The sequence below is a fragment of the Pseudophryne corroboree genome, chromosome 2 (genome assembly GCF_028390025.1).
Source record: "Pseudophryne corroboree isolate aPseCor3 chromosome 2, aPseCor3.hap2, whole genome shotgun sequence".
Classification (NCBI taxonomy): domain Eukaryota; kingdom Metazoa; phylum Chordata; class Amphibia; order Anura; family Myobatrachidae; genus Pseudophryne; species Pseudophryne corroboree.
Window position 1 is genome coordinate 580,806,473 of NC_086445.1, and position 18,066 is coordinate 580,824,538.

Consider the following 18,066-nt stretch of genomic DNA (forward strand, 5'->3'; position numbering starts at 1 on the left):
GACCGATAAGCCTGCAGCATGACGGGGCGGGCCTCCCCCTGGGGGATCCCAGGGTGGGGGGCCGGCTTCTAGGGTATACCCATGAATGGCTGAAGACCACTTCAGATGCCTGGGTACGGGAAGTCGTCACTCGAGGTTACGCCATAGCCTTCAAAAACTGACCCCCTCATCGATTTTGCCAGAAAGACGTCCCGTCAGACCAGACAAAGGCAAACACTCTGCATTCGGTGGTATAGACCCTCCTGGATACAGGAGTCGTAGTACAGGTGCCTCTTGCTCAGAGGGGCCGGGGGTACTATTCTCCGCTGTTTCTAGTCCCGAAACCGAATGGGTCCTCCCGGCCCATTCTCAACCTCAAGGCACTGAACATATTTGTGAAGGTTTCCATGTTCCGTATGGAAACCCTTCACTCTATAGTTCTGGCCTTGGAACCTGGGGACTACATGGTCTCCCTGGACATACAGGATGCTTACCTGCATATTCCTATAGCAGTGTCACATCAACAATAGAGGTTCGCTATTGGCAACCTCCATTACCAGTTTCGGGCGTTACCTTTTGGTTTAACAACGACTCCGCGAGTCTTCACCAAAGTTATGGCAGTGATGACGGTGGTACTCTGCCGTCAAGGGGTCAGGATACTGCCGTATCTGGATGACTTGTTAATCCTGGCAAATTCCCCAGATCTTCTCCTGCGTCATCTAGATATGACGGTCCGGTTTCTACAAGCCCACGGGTGGCTCATCAACTGGAAGAAATCCTCCCTGGTCCCTGCTCAGACCATGGTGCATCTGGGAGCGCTGTTGGACACTCACAACCAGAGGTTGTTCTTGTCTCAGGAGAAAGTCCTGAAACTTCAGGACAGGATTCGTTGCTTCCTTTCTCGTCCGCAAGTGTCGATACATTTGGCAATGCAGGTGCTGGGCCTCATGGTGTCAGCATTCGACATGGTGGAGTATGCTCAATTCCAATCTCGCCCCCTCCAGAAGCTGATTCTAGCCAAGTGGGACGGCCTGCCTCACCGGATCAGGTCTCACATGATCTCTTTGACTCCGGAGGTCCGTCTGTCGCTGCTCTGGTGGCTCCTGGACCGACAGTTGTGCAGAGGCCGTCCCTTCTGGATATCCAACTGGGTCCTGTTGACGACAGATGCCAGTCTAAGAGGTTTGGGCGCGGTGCTGGAGCAGCACTCCTTGCAGGGTCGGTGGACCAAGGAGGAATCTCTCCTCTCGATCAACATTCTGGAATTTCGGGCGGTCTTCAATGCGTTGAACCTAGCCCAGCATTTGATTCAGAACCGTCCTGTTCAAGTACAGTCAGACAACGCCACCACAGTGGCTTACATAAATCATCAAGGCGGCACTCGAAGCCGTTTGGCAATGAAGGAAGCCTCACGGATTCTACGTTGGGCAGAATGCCATCTACCGGCAATATCGGCAATATTCATTCCGGGAGTCCTGAATTGGGAAGCGGACTTTCTCAGTCGTCAGGACGTGCATGTCGGCGAGTGGGGCCTCCATCCAGAAGTGTTTCAACTCCTCGTGGAAAGGTGGGGTCTTCCAGATGTGGATCTGGTGGCGTCTCGACACAATCACAAGGTTCCGGTCTTCGGGGCAAGGACAAGGGATCCTCAAGCAGCATTCGTGGATGCGCTGGCAGTGCCGTGGAGGTTTCAGCTGCCGTACGTGTTCCCTCCGGTGTCACTCCTGCCCAGGGTAATTCGGTAGTTCAAGCAAGAAAAAGGAAATCTGCTTCTCATAGCTCCGGCGTGGCCTAGACGGCACTGGTTCTCAGACCTGCAAGGCCTATCATCAGAGCGTCCACTTCTACTTCCACAATGCCCAGACCTCCTCGTTCAGGGCCCCTGTGTCTACCAGGACCTAGCCTGGCTGTCTTTGACGGCGTGGCTCTTGAAGCTTCCGTTTTAAGAGCTAAGGGTTTTTCTGAAGAGGTCATTTAAACTATGTTGCGGGCCTGGAAACCGGCCTCTGTTCGGATTTACCATCGGGTCTGGCATTCCTACTTTGTTTGGTGCGCATATAACCATTATGATGCTTCCAAGTTTAGTACAGCCAAACTTTTGGCTTTTCTACAGCAGGGCCTAGATTTAGGCCTGTGTCTGGCCTCCCTCAAGGTTTATATTTCTGCCTTGTCGGTGTGGTTTCAGAGAAAAATTGCGACTTTACCTGATGTTCATACTTTCACTCAGGGTGTGTTGCGTATCCATCCTCCCTATGTCCCGCCTGTGGCTCCTTGGGACTTTTCGGTGGTTTTGGAGGCGTTACAGGAGCCTCCATTTGAACCTCTTGGTTCAAGCTGGCCTTAAGTGGCTTTCCCTTAAGGTGGTGTTCTTGCTGGCTATTGCCTCTGCTAGAAGAGTGTCGGATTTGGGTGCCTTGTCTTGTAGTTCCCCATATCTGATTTTTCACCATGACCGGGCGGTTCTTAGGACTCGTCCCGGATATTTACCTAAGGTGGTTTATCGTTCCACCTTAATCAGGAGATTGTGGTTCCAGCTTTTGTTTCTCCTGATTTGTCTCCTAAAGAGCGGTCTTTGGATGTGGTACGGGCTCTCCGTATCTATGTGAAGAGAACTGCTTCTATTCGAAAGACTGATTCTCTCTTTGTTTTGTATGGATTTCACAAACGTGGCTAGCCTGCTCACAAGCAGACCCTGGCCAGGTGGATTAGAATGGTGATTGCGCATGCTTATGTGAAGGCTGGTCTGTCAGCTCCTGTTCACATTACGACTCATTCTACTCGGTCTGTTGGACCTTCTTGGGCGGCCCAACGTGGTGCGACCCTTGACCAATTGTGCAAGGCGGCTACGTGGTCCTCCGGGAACACGTTCATAATGTTCTATGCCTTCGATACTGCCGCTTCCCAGGATGCTTCCTTTGGACGCCGGGTTCTTGTGCCCATTACGGTGCATCCCCTCCCATAAGGAACTGCTTTAGGACATTCCCATTGTCCAGACTTGTGGAGCCCAGTGTATGGTAAGAACTTACCCTTGTTAAAACTCTTTCTGTGAGGTACACTGGGCTCCACAAGGCGCCCACCCTGACGCACTTAGCTTCTTTGAGTTGATATGGCATTAGCCGCTGACACTTCTCTTGTCGTGAGAGTGTGGTGTATGTGGCTACTAACCGTTGTCGTCTCTTTTCCTGCTACTGCATTGGGCTGGTTAACTAAACTGAGCTCCTGTGCTGGGAGACGGGGTTATAGAGGAGGCGGCGCTGTGCATTCTGGGAACAGTCAAAGCTTTGAGCTTGTTGGTGCCTCGGATCAAGATCCTACTCTACACCCCATTGTCCAGACTTGTGGAGCCCAGTGTACCTCGCAGAAAGAGTTTTAACAAGGGTAAGTTCTTACCATAAAACTCGTTTTTTGTATGGCCCTTAAAGGATTTTATAAATATCCAAATGGTCCTTGGTAGAAAAAAGGTTCCCCACCCCTGTTGTAGATATTAAAAAGATAGACAGTTATTTGGTTGACAGTAAAAGGTCGACAGTCAAAAGGGTGACACTCAATGTTTGAAAACATTTTTTAACCCCAATTTGTGGAAAGGTATCAAGGTCGACATGGAAAAAGGTCAATATGAGTATTTTATGTTTCTTGGGTGTCGTCTTCTTCATAAAGTGAATGGGAACCCCAATTAGTGCCCCGTGTCCCCTCACCATGCTACGGGCAAGGTGCCTTGCTGTGGTTGGCACAGGTTACTATTCACAATCGTAGTCCACGTGGATCATAAAGATCTGTATAAACAAGTTTAAAAAAGAGAAAACAATTTCAAAAACTCATGTCGACCTTTTGCCATGTCGACCTAATGGCCATGTCAACCTACTGTATATCTGGTGTCAATCTACTGTAGTAACTGTCGACCAATTGATGTTGACATAAGGTGTGTCGACCTAGGTGGTGTCATTTTTGACATGGATAGTAAATGCAAAAAAAGTTTGAAAAATGTATTTTAAAAAACTTGACCTTTTGACCCTGGTTAATGTTTGCAATTTGTTTACTATAGGTACTGTATAGACCGGATACCTGCTGCTACAGCAGACCCTGTTTTATACAGTACCTGTAATTATAGTAACTTAAAGTACAGCAATCTACTGTACTGTACTTAAAGTCACGAATGGCCTGCAGGCATCTTGGGGTCCTTTGGACAAGGTCACTCCATCACCATTGAAGTGACCTAAACGTCTGACTCCAGTTATACTTCCGTAGGATCTCCCTGCATGCCCTCCGGTATGCTCTCACCTTCTCCTCGTTGCTGGCGAGATCTTGGTTCCGCCAGCAAATGAGGAGTCGGAGCTCACCGAGTAAATATGGATGGTCCCTGGCAGCCATCATATACAGTAATCACAATGAGCATCACAGACGTTGTGCGTCTCAGATGTCATACATCCCAGATGGCATGCGTTCCAGATGGCGTGCATCCCAGGTTGTTCATCTTGCACACAGGATGTCAGTTCCCCTTGGTTTTGATTACTGTATTTCTTGTCTTTGAACATGGTATTTAGCCACCTCCTCCCTCTACCCCCAACCCACTTCCCCCTTCCCCCCTGGGAGCCTACACAGTTCATACAGTAGACAGGGAGGGAGATCAGGTTACAATAAATGTACAATACTACAGTATACTGTATATGAAAATCAGATAGAGAACTGCAGTTGCATTGATAGGTGTGTAAATGGTGCAGTAGCAGTGATCCCTTCTCATAACATACAACACAGATTCTCTATAGCCAATGATCTACAGTACTGTGTTTCTCAGTTAATTGCGTCAGGATACACTCATTTATATTTATTGGTATGTCTACGGGTGCTCATTACCGCTGTGCATTTTAGATAGCGGAATCAGATGCTCCTGCAGATTTACCCTGATTTATGTGAAACCTGTGTGCACACTTCTATTGAATGTATTACAATGGATTACAAAGAAAAAAAATACATTTGCACTTTGGGAATCAAACCCGGGACGCTAAGTGTAGGAGGTGGAAGCCTTCACCACTTGCCCACATCACTGCATGGAAGATACACAAGTTCATGTGTAAAAGTACTGCATGCAGCGATTCCTTCCCATTGGTGTTCGTTTATGCCGTTAGGGGACTCGGACGCTCATATTTCAAAACACGGTATTTAGTGCACTGTACATACTTTAAAGTCAATGACCTACATTATTCCTTTCACACATTAGTTGCATCTGCAACCACAAGTGTTTTAACAAGTTCGTTTGCGTATGTATAAACTACTTTTATTTTATTTTTTACTCTCTCCATCTGACCATTGGTCACCACCTGTGTGTGCAGTATGCAGTACATGACTTTATATGAACATTACAGTCGTCACTGACCATTTGCCAGAGCTTGTACAGTAGATCAATCCGCCGCTATTCGATTATTCGATCTAAAGTACTGGATTAGTGGAGCATTAGCCACCCAATGGTGGAGATGTGTATTGCATGCTGAGTATGTAGTCGTGCCTCAACGCGCCTGTCTGTGATTAAACTCAGCAACCTAAGCTATCTCCTAGGTGCGACTAAACCTCTGTTTAGGCAGAGAAACAGCCAAGATAATGGAGGCTCCATCTGTAAAAATTAGAAAAAGCATTGACTGTGGCATTAAAAGGATATACATGGTTAGGAACAATTAGGCTCATTAATATGAGACATACAAATGATGCTCAATTGGCATTAAGCTGCCTAATCATCAGCTTAGCTAGAATTGTGTACGCCCTAGAGGGTGTTATATGGGAGTGATGAGGGATTTCTGCACTTTGGACACAGTGCTCAAAAACTGTGATTGGAAATTAGTTTTAGACTAACATTTATGGTGCTGGGGTAGCAGCCCAAATACGTAGATCCAAGATGCCAAACTAAAGAAGATGATAAAAGTGTCAAAAGTGAAGGTAATGGTGTAGTGTGTGATAAAATGATTGGATATACTGTATACTTTTCCCAACAATGGTTAAACTAGAAATCCAAGCAGCCATATTTTCTAACAGTAGGAAAAGAAGAGGTCAACAAAAACAGTAGCAGGAAAATGCTACATTGCCCGTATCTGAGAATAGAAGCATACATAGATGCATAACATTTTGGAAGTGTTAATGTCATGCAAACGCCTGGATTGCTGGAGAATATTTTATTGGTATCGGTAGCAAGGTTTGTATTTGATGAGTATCTATGCGCCAGTTATGACAAATGTTAAAATAACACATATATGAGGGAGGCTTTGCTTATAATTTTGAGATGACCAATGTAGTCATTCTTTTTAATGTAGAATCATTGTATGATTCAAGCCATACATAATAATCACAGCTCAAAAACAGCTTATTTTACTGATTCTCTGTTTATATTGTTTCTATGACTATAGATTTGAGCATTTGTTTTATAATAAAAAAAATATATTTTCCCAAATCCAATTCAACTCATGCTAGGATTATATTATGGTCAAATATAACATGAATTTATGCTTCAGAAATGGATTGTTTAATTGCACTTAATATGTATATTCATCAGATTGTGTTCTTTGAACTTCTGTAATTTTATATTGTTGAACTCTGCTGGCTCTTATCATTTAATGGCTCCTGTCAATTCTATAAATGTCACTTTTTGTATTTGTTTAATATGATTGATCATTTTCCTTAGATAGGAATGTTAGATTGGAAACTATATCCAACACAAACTCTTTTAAGTTACTTTGCGCAGGGGAATTATTAGTTACTTAGGTAAAACTATTATTAGTACTGTGCAAGGACTAAGGTGTGTCACCATAGGGTTAATAATTTAATTTCTACAATGGCTTACATTGGTTTGCAGTTCCCCAATAAGGCCTGAAAAGGAGATTGTACCATGCAGTACTTGCTATGCATATTTTTAGAGAATGGACAATTGTGACTTAACCTTTTAGGGCAAACAGGACATTAGTATTTGCTGAGCCAATGCCCAGAAGTTTGTATATAAGCTTATTGAGGAGAGCTACTCATGGGCCGCATTCTGGAACAGACGAACGGATGATGAACTGACGACATTCAGCTATACCTCTTCCTAAGCACACAGGTGTTGAAACGACAGCAGAGGCCTCCCTGGATGTGTGATAACTGACTGTTCGACTTCACTGAATTGAACTCCTGAAGTTGAGTCTAATAAATCATTATTGTATTGGTCAACTGTTGTGGTGTCTCTTTGCTGTCCATATATTCCTTGAAATCTAAAAGAACATATATATTCCAACTGAGAACAAAGGTGCAATTATAGTCATTATCAGGAACTGATAATGATAATTTCTTATGGCCTCTGAAAGTGCTACTGCTCATACATTAATCCCTGCATATGCAAACAGTGTGCTCGATCTATGCTGAAGGATACTGGACTGTACAAATGCTTTTGGACAGAAGCAGTACCTACAGCAGTGTAACTGTAGAATTGTGCTCCCACAGTTACTCTAAAAGACAAAACACCAATAGAAGCCAAGGGGTATTTTTACTAAAGTTCGATTTTGAAATTATTTTTCTTTATCTAAAAAAATCAAATGAAATCGATTCTATTTGGTTTTCTAAATCCCATAAAAAATCCCTCATTTACTGAAAATTGATTTTGTATTCAATTTTCAAATTGAATTCAATTTTGATTCACGTTTAGAAGGGATTTTGTGTTGACATTTTGAAATCCCTTCCAAAATCAAGCCTCAAATCTCCATTAAAATCCCCAGCAAAATAAAACAGAGCTATCTCATTGCTTCCTATTGGTCCAAATGTATCACATGCACACTAATTAAAGGGCAAACTCTCTCTTTACACTGTTTTATACATGATAACCTAATGGACGATTAAAATATTGTTGTTTTTTTAATACTTAAGCTGAAATAGTTGGCAATAAATTTAGCCCTAATCTGCCTTTCTGCCTGCCTTCCACTTCTTGTGATTACATAGTCAGTTGTTGGTAACAAAACCTCCGCCTTCTCCCTGTTTATTGCATAATCTGGGGAGAGTGGTTTATTGAATGCACAATTATGCAATAGCTGCCAGCAGAGGACAATAGCGGACACTTTTGCCAGATGATAAAATAATATGCCTCCCGAATTATCTATTTTTTATAGACCAAAGGTGCATTCTGTTATGGATTAGGTGGCTATATGTGCCTAAATTTAACAGACAATGATGATTTACTGAGGATGTAGGCATCATGGCACCAACCAGGATAGCCAGTAACAATACTCATGAATTTAAGTTATATTATATCATCCAACAACAGTGTCAGATATTGTGCTATGCTGCTATTGCACTTCATGGACTAGGTATGATTCCCATTTGTATAAAAATGTGCAGTATTCACCTTTAGAAGCTGGTGATATTGATCTAATTAATGTATCTGGGTTCTCTTAATCAGATGGTGATTTGCATACTGCAGGTAGGTGCCCAAAATACCATAACCTTGGACAGCCATTATTCCTATAGCCACACTGCTCCACATGCTTTTGGGTACTTTTAAAGTCATCACAATCAATTTCCTACCAACAGAATGATGTTTTAGAAGCACAAATCAAATGTCTAACATGATTCAATTAATTTGGGGATTTGAAGGTTGATTTAGAATTTGATTTAGAGTTTGATTTCAAATTGAATTTTAGTAAATGAGGGGATCTTAGATTTGAGTATGGGAAACAACATTGTATTTCAGAAATTCGATTTTGAGTGGAATTTGATTTGAATTGGGTATTAGAATTGATTTTTGACATTCGATTTTGCCTTGAGTAAATCTCTTCAATCAAAATCGAATGGAAATCGACTGAAAATCGAATTCCAAAACCCTAGAATATCAAAATCAAACTTTATTAAATATACGCCCTTGGGGTATATTTACTAAAGCTTCTAAAATTGAAAAGTGGTGATGTTGCCCATAACAACCAATCAGATTCTATAATTTTCTAGGATGCAATAGAGAAATGATGGAAAGAATCTAATTGGTTGCTATGAGCAACATCACCACTTTTCAATTTTAGAAGCTTTAGTAAATTTACTCCCCGGTTTTGGTGATATTTAGAAACCAAACTGTCAATTGACGTCAGTTTCTATATCTAATTGACAGCTTTTACTAAAAGTCGGTTTTGTGTCTAAACTAAAGCCGCTGTCGATCCCCAGTGATTTTTAAATGACAATAAAACGCGGCATGTTCTATTTGGCAGTGGTGGCTATTAAAACAACTGCAAATTAGAAAGCTATTCTTTTCATATTCATTTACTGGTGATCAGTGGTGTTGAGAGGGGAGGGGGTGGGGGCGGGTACTAATTACCCGGGCTCACTAAAGGGGCCTGGGTCTGCTTATCATTCTCGAGTATACTTAATCATGCTATCAGCCGGTTTTTATTGGCTGAAAAAACGATTGCACTTCATAGGATACCAGCCTTAAACTTTGACTCCCATTTTTTGAATGAAGATCTAACATAAGAGATATATACAGAGAACCTCCAGAGCATTACTATGAAATGTGTTCCAATAACAAATCTTTTTTCTTAAAGAAAGCTCTATACAGTCTAAATCAAACTGATCGTTGTTGGTATATCAAACTAGATAGACACTGTACTTAGAGAAATGGGCTTTGTGTGTATTTCATGTTTGTACAGAATTGCACAGCCACAAAGAAGCTGTCATGCAATGCCATGTATTTAAAAATCAAATGCAGCAAGAGGCATCTGTAAGAGATACGGTAGACGCCACCCACATGCATTTGTGAGATCTGAGATGCAGCCTCAGATCATCATCTCCACTATCGGTCACCATTAACAACAGTTTTAGGCACCGGTCAGCACTGCGTACGCCCGGGTCCAGTAAGTCTGCATCTGACAATGCAGACCCTCGACCCATCACGCCTTCAAAACAGGGGCGACCTGCCTCTGTTTTCAATAGCGATGCTGGAGGCTGACCCTGCTCTGCTCCCCAAATGCTGCAGCATGTCAATCATGCTGCAGCTGAGAGGAGCCTGCGAGTGACATAATAAATCCCATTTTGTGCATGCACAGAATGGGTCTTGTGGCTGCGCAGACCCTACACCATCGGATTTGTACGTAGACCATCATTATCATTGTGTATGTGGATGATCTGTTACTAGCAGACCAAGAACAGCACATCACAGATATCAAGCAACTTTTAGTAAAACGGTTCAAGATGAAAGACTTAGGTCCTGAACAATACTTGTGTGATGACCCAGTAACGACCCCTAGACACTAATGCTTGCCACTCACGTGGCTTTTATGTGGAAAGACACTGGCACTGCAGCCTCCCCCCCCCCATCCCCTTACATGGTGGTGACAGCAGTAGCTGGGGATCTCTAGGACCAGGGGCATTTTAAGAGAGGAGGAGGCCCGTGTGAAGCCTTCTGCTTCAGGGGCCCCCTCCTCTCTGACCGAGGCACAGCATTTAATACTTACCTCTCCTGGGTCCCCCGGCGGTGCCATCCTTCTCCGCAGCGGCACTAGAGTCTGAGACCAGACTCTATTGCGCATGCGCAAACCTCTGGAAACACGGCGCGGCTGCCATTTTCCCGAAGATTTTGCTACTGCGCATGCGCAAAACTCTGGAAAAATGGCCGCCATGCCATCTTTCTGGGGTTTTCAGCAGGCACAATAGAGTTTGTTCCCCCTAGTGTTCAAACTCTATTGCACTGCCGAAAAAGGGATGGCTTCGACTGGGGAACTTCAGAGAGGTAAGTATTAAGCAAATGGGTGCAGTGTGTGCAGGGTGGGCCCCCCTGGTCCTGGGGGCCCGTGTGCCTCGCACACACTGCACCCATTATAGAAACGCCAATGTCTAGGACCCTGGAGGATTCCAGCTGCAGCATCCAGAGAGTAGGAAAATCCCCAGCTCCAATGCAGACTGACCTGTGAACTCTAGGAGGAGGAGCCTATGGAGGGTGAGAGAGAGCCCTGCAGAGACCGTGCTGTGAGGAGAGCCAGAGCTGAGGCGGCTTATGCATACCATGCATACCTCCCAACATAACCCTCTCCAGGAGGGACACAATGCTCTGCTTCTGGACTTTTCTCTTAATTTATGATTGCCAGCACCTGTGTTGAACAGGTTAATTGATAAGAAAGGTGTTTCAACACAGGTGATGGCAATCATACAGTAAGAGGGAAGTCCAGGAGGAGAGCATTGTGTCCCTCCTGAAGAGGCTCAGAATGGGAGGTATGCTTATGTCAGTTCAGGAAACAGGAGAGTGACAGCGGCAAGTGTTTGGGCCACTATATAACTGTCCTGAGGTAACCAGCAAGGCGCAGCTAGTGCACGGCGGTCCTATGAGGAAAGCCAGTGACCTAGAGGGATGTTCATGAGACCTGCTGTCACAGCACCCATGTAAGCTAAAGGAGGGGAAGACAGCGAGGGGCAGCTGGCCAGCCACTTTTCAGGGAGGGAAGCACAGGCAGCACTGAGAGAGACTTGTGATAGCATACAGGTAAGGCATGGTGCCCTCAGTGACAGCCATACAGCATGACAGGAGCTGCATCCCACAGTCACAGAGTGAGAGAGCAGCCTCCCCCCCCCCCACACACACACACACACACACACACACACACACACCGTGTACAGTGACTGATAACTGGCTACAGGGTAAGACAGCTGCATACTTCAGCTGAATGGGAGAGTGACATGTGTGATATCAACTGGAACCACCAAGGAGATCTGAACATTCCATAATCCGTTTCATTGGATTATTCTTTTTCTATAATGCACATTGATATTGTCTGGTGATCTAAGGCAGTGGTTCTCAAATTCTGTCCTCTGGACCAAATAACTGTTCACATTTTTCAAATCACCTAGCAGGTGCACAGATGCAGTCATTACTCACCAACACATTTTAAAAGATCCACAGGTGGAGCTAATTATTTCACTTGCAATTCTGTGAGGAGACCTGGAAAACATGAACTGCTTGGGGGCCTGAGGACCGAGTTTCAGACCTTATAGCCTAAGGTGAGCACCAGGCAATAGCTACTAGGAGGACTCACTTCTTTCAAATGTAGATTCTACCCATGAGTGCAAGTGTCATTATTTGAGTGATATGGCTTCCAATGCCCTCCCTCCTATATATAGAAAAGCCAATAGCTACATTTGAAAAATTGGACTTCCCTCCTTCAAATGTAGTTGCCATCACATGTGCAGGTGTCATTTATGAGGTTGATGGAACATGTAGTCCCCTAATATTGTCGAGTTATTGCCTGATAATTACACTTATCACAGGCAAAAACATCTATGGGGTATCTACTCAATCAGAATGTCCCTATCTTTCTAGCTGCCACAGTGAGGAGCACAGTCAGACTTGTCACCTGGCAATCCCAGGAAATGCCAGAAAGACTGATGGACTGATGAGCCAGTGTGGATGTCTGTAGGCCTGGCCAAGCAGCTCCACCCCCTAACACTCTTCTTTCACAGGCACTTTGCATTCTCTAATTCACAGCCATGATGTGATGCTTCATGTTACGCAGTTACATACTGAGAGGCTCACTCAAACATGGGATATTATGCAAGGTAATTCCCTGTGACTTGTAGCCGTACACAAATGAATGCCAGGACTAACTTATCCAGTGGTGCAAGTAGAAAAAATGTCTTATAGGTACTGTGTGTGCGCGTGACGAAAATGGGTGTGGTCAAATGTCACATGGGGCGTGGCCAATGAAAATGGGGGGGTGATACACATATGGGGGGGCCAGATACACTTATGACACCAATAGTGCCAGATACACATATGCCCCCACAGTGCCAGATACGCCCCCACCGTGCCAGATTTGCTCCTACAGTTCCAGATGCACAAATGCCCCATGGTACCAGATGCACAAATGCCCCACAGTGCCAGATGCACAAATGCCCCATGGTGCTAGATACACAAATGCCTCCAGTAGTGTCATATATTCCCCCACAGTGTCAGATACACATTGCCCCAGAGTGTCAGATACACATATGCCCTCACAGTGCCAGATATGTCCCCTCTGCACCAGATACACATATGCCCCCACAGTGCCAGATACACAGATGCCCCCAGATTGCCAGATATGTCCCCACAGTGCTAGATATGCCCCCACAGTGCCAGATACACATGCCCCCCACAGTGCCAGATACACATGCCCCCAGAGTGCCAGATAAACATGCCCCCACAGTGCCATATATGCCGCCACAGTGCCAGATACACATGCCCCCACAGTGCCATATATGCCCCCACAGTGCCAGATACACATGCCCCCACAGTGCAAGATATACATGCCCCCACAGTGCCAGATACACATGCCCCCACAGTGCCAGATATACCCCCAAAGTGCCAGATACACATGCCCCCACAGTGCAAGATATGCCCCCACAGTGCCAGATATACATGCCCCCAGTGCCAGATATGCACCCACAGTGCCAGATATGCCCCAAAGTGCCAGATACACATGCCCCCACAGTGCCAGATACACATGCCTCCACAGTGACAGATATGCCCCCACAGTGCCAGATACACAGATACCCCAAGAGTGCCAGATATGCCCACACAGTGCCAGATATGCCCCCACAGTGCCAGATACACATGCCCCCACAGTGCCAGATATGCCCCCAGAGTGCCAGATATACATGCCCCCAGAGTGCCAGATATACATGCCCCCACAGTGCCAGATATGCCCCCACAGTGCCAGATATACATGCCCCCACAGTGCCAGATATACATGCCCCCACAGTGCCAGATACACATGCCCCCAGATTGCCAGATATGCACCAGCAGTGCAACTTACCGTTGTTGCTGCTACCTGGGGCTGGCACTGTCTTCTGCTGCTGGTCTGCTGCTGGGGAGAGGAGAGCGCAGCACGCGCTCCTCCTGCCCCTCTCCTGCCCTTAGTTTGTCTCTCTCCTGTATCTTATAACTGGCGCCGGTCCGCGAGCCAATCGGCTCACAGTCCAGCAGCAGCGGCTGATTGGCTCACGAACCGGCTCAGTGCACGAAGCTGCCGCCAGACGAGACTCGGGCAGGCAGAAGAGGAGAGGCGCATGCTGCGCTCTCCTCTCTCCAACACCCGGTGTCTGCAAGGTGGCAGCCCGGCGGTATGGTGTACCTGCTGGGATTTTCTTACAGGTACGCCATACCGCCCCGTACCGCCATACTTGCAGCACTGCTGCTATCCCCAGTCTGTCCCTCGTGGGAAGATGTATGGATTTAAAGCCCTTTTACCATTCAAAAACATCAACCTCCTCAGCCACCTGCACACCCCAACCGTCTTCAGGAATGATGGGGAGAAGTTAATTTTAATAAAGATTTATGCAGCCTGTCACTGTAGAGGATGAGTGGGGCTCATCCTCCACAGGGAAGCGGCTAACACTGCTCCCAAATCCATGTCTTCCATTGTTATGTATAAGCAGAGTAAATAAGTACAGTGCATGTAAATATCACTTATTCTAGTTTCAGCACAAAGAAATAAGACATGGCTCAGTTAAGTAGGTAACATTTTATTGACATCTAACTGTAGCTTACTGTAAAATCAGTATATTAAGATTGCTCACAAGTAGATTGCCACATTTGGAAAAGCAGTCATCCATTTGACAAGAATACTCTTCTTATACACAGCAAATCAATTTGATAGATTTTATTTTCATTAAAGAAATCATTCAAATGGTGACAGTCTATGGAAAATTCCCATTTAAAAAGATACACAACAAATGACAACAATTGTACAGTTTTCTATCCTGAATTGAAATGACTCCATACAGACAGGCAACTATTTAAAGATATTCTGTTTCAAAGTATGGTGGTAATTGGAAGGAAGTGCGCTAGAAAAGTGTTTCAAAGCTTTAACCTATATGCGTTTGAAGCTATTCAGAATCTGTCCCAGTGATAAAATGTAAGACTTTTATAAATCCTGCATCCAAAAGTTATAAGCAAAGCCAGCAATCCCATTTCTTTTTCAGGAGAAAATTTGGGCTAATAATGTTACCATAGAAACAGAGGAACATGACATTCCATAGAGATAATGTAAGTTATCATCTTTAAGCAGGTATGTAAAATGTTTACATTTGGAAACTTCAAATACGATTTGCTTTTATATGTTTTCTTATAATAGCAGAATTTAAGTTTTATAGTTTTAGTCCGTCCATAAAAATGTCACAAATATTATGTTTCACATAGCAAGCACCTTAATATCTTATAAAAAAAAAAAATTACCATTTAAAAATTATGTAATATGAGACATGATGTTGGTCATTATCTGCAACTGAATCTGCTGCACGCACCAAGCCATTTCTTATTAAACAGTCCCATTTTAAGTAAATTCCCACTCACTTGCAGGATACATGTAATGTTGCCACACACAGCAATGTTATTATCTTTTACTGCACAACAAAGGATCCTCAGTGCCTTACGAAGTTACAGTACCAGAACCGGGCCGGAAGTGACACGCATTTTGCTGGGGAGCTTGTTCACCTGATCATCTGATCATATTTTGTTTTCATATATCTTGTTCATATACTCTCTCATCCAATTATGGACAATCCTAGGTGATTAGTAGTGACGCTTATCCTCTATCTACAGTCACACCACATTGAATGTGCTCGATCTCATCTGACCTTGGAAGCCAAGCAGTGTTGGGCTTGGTCAGTACCAGAAAAGGGGACCTTCTGGGAATACCAGGTGTTGTAGAATTACTTAATAGCAGAACTACCAAATTTACCTTGGAAAGCAGAAGTGTACTTTACTTCTTTCAATACTGATATCTTGGCGTATACACTCGCTCATTGCTCATTCAATGGCAACAGATGAGCAAAAGCAGAAGTGACTGGTTTGTTATTATTTGGTCTCCACTATTTCTCTCCACTCAATCCAGATATACCCCTCTCCAAACTGCTGCTACATCGCTTATGTATGTATCATCACTCACTCAAGGATCAAATTAATCAATTATTTAATAAATATCTCACTAGTTGCGAGTGTTTGGAGTAAAACAGTCTTGTTCCTGTTCTCTTAAGTGGGGCCTATAATACAGTCTTCATTGAATTTAAAGGATAAGAGAACAGTACAATAGAAACTTTGGCTCTGATGAAAGTCATTTTTTGACCTTTACTTACTCGTAAGTAGTTTCTTTGTTTCGCTAAACATATCATTTGGATGATACATATACAATAATATATTATTTCACCCAGGATAAGATACATCACAGAAAGTAACACCTAAGAGTTATCAATTTAATAACCTTTTAATCTTTATAAGTTTTTTGGTCGTCTTGACTCTTCTAGTGTATATTAATAAAAGTTAAGTTTTATTCTCTATTTATTTCTCTTCACACCATATTACATTTAAAGTGTGCCCCAGATAGACTAAACAGCCTTCTTGCCTCGCCTCTATGCAAAACCTCATGAAATACTATGCCACATTACAGTGACCCAGTACGTAGTATGCCACACTATAGTACCTCCATTTCATAATGTACTATATCACAGTGACCCTGTACTGTACATATTATGAAGCTTTATAATGCCCTCCAGTTCCTTTTTTTTAATCACATTACAATGGCCAGGGATATAACTAGATATATTGTAGACTCCAATGCAAAAGGTTGTAAGAGGCCCTATGTACTACCAAATGGTAAAAAATTGATATAACACATGTAACTTTGTCAGTAAAGGTGGGCCCCTTTCAGCTCTGGGCCCAATAGCAGCTGCACTCTCTGCACCTATGGTAGCTGCGCCTTTGGATCACATTATCTCACACAGTGCCCCCAGTTCAGTGCCACACTCACCAGGTCCACTCTCCTCAGTCAGACTCAGACTTTGGCAGGCTCCTTCTGCAGCTGCTTCACACAGTCACATCACTCACATTCACACAGTTGGCCTAATTCATTTTTGTAAGCAGACGCCTATGCAAGTTTTTAGGCTGCGAAGTTGCTAATAATCACAAGTAAAGCTTCCACCCAGGAAAGAATATAGACACCCACCGGAGCATTTGCAAATTCATTCACAACAGCCTACACACATATACAGACTATAGCAGAGGTTCCCAAACTGTGTGCCGTGGCTCCCTGGGGTGCCTCGGGGCACTTGCAGGGGTGCCCTGGGTTGGTGTTCCAGGACCAATTCAAATTATTCATGGTCAATATAATAGGCAAAACCAGTGCTGGTGGCTGCCAGTCATAAAATATGTGGCCAAACAGAAGCAAATCTTGTCCCTCACCACACAACTGACCCTAAGGATGACATATAAATGCAATCTACTTAATGTAATATTTCTTTCTAAATTTCTCAATAAGAAATTTTTGGCCTAGGGGTGCCGTGAAAAAAATTCTGATATTCTAGGGCGCCGTGGTTCAAAAAAGTTTGGAAACCATTGGACTATAGGCAATAGCGAGGAACATTGACTAATAGGGTAGCCCTATGACTATACAGAATGGACACCGAAGTAGCTATGTTTTTATACCTACATAATCACAGCTGATAGCATATACATGCCCCGAAAACAGTGATGACATGCCTGCGTTTTTGCTGTCACTCCCCGTTACCTAGCCCAAAACGGTCCCTTCCTGTCATGCATTCTGCATAAAAATCTGAGTACGAGCGCTATCGCAATGGTACTTTGGTGCATGTACAGCACGATTTCGGCTCATGCTCAGTCTGATGATAATCGCTTTGTTGCGCGAACATAGGCCCTGCATATTAACATTAATTAGGACGGTGTGAGTGGTGTGCACACCTGAGTGGGCTGTGTCATTTCTGTGCCTGGTCTGCACAGTGTGTGTCTGGTGCCAAGCCAGTGTGTATCTAGGCCGGCAGATGCTGTATCATGGCACACCAGTGTGCCACGGTCAGGGTCAGACTGGCCCACGGGGTACAGGGGAAACCCCCGGTAGGCCCACTTCTTCCTCTAGAGATCAGATTGCAGACTGTGCACTAGAAATATACATTATTTCTCTAACGTCCTAAGTGGATGCTGGGGACTCCGTAAGGACCATGGGGAATAGCGGCTCCGCAGGAGACTGGGCACAAAAGTAAAGCTTTAGAACTACCTGGTGTGCACTGGCTCCTCCCCCTATGACCCTCCTCCAAGCCTCAGTTAGATTTTTGTGCCCGAAC

General features: G+C 44.3%; 1 pseudogene; it reads left to right on the plus strand.

Annotated features, from left to right (window-relative positions):
- The first annotated feature begins 15,527 nt into the window (after window positions 1-15,527).
- On the plus strand, window positions 15,528-15,646 carry LOC135051713 (5S ribosomal RNA; annotated as a pseudogene).
- Window positions 15,647-18,066: the final 2,420 nt, after the last annotated feature.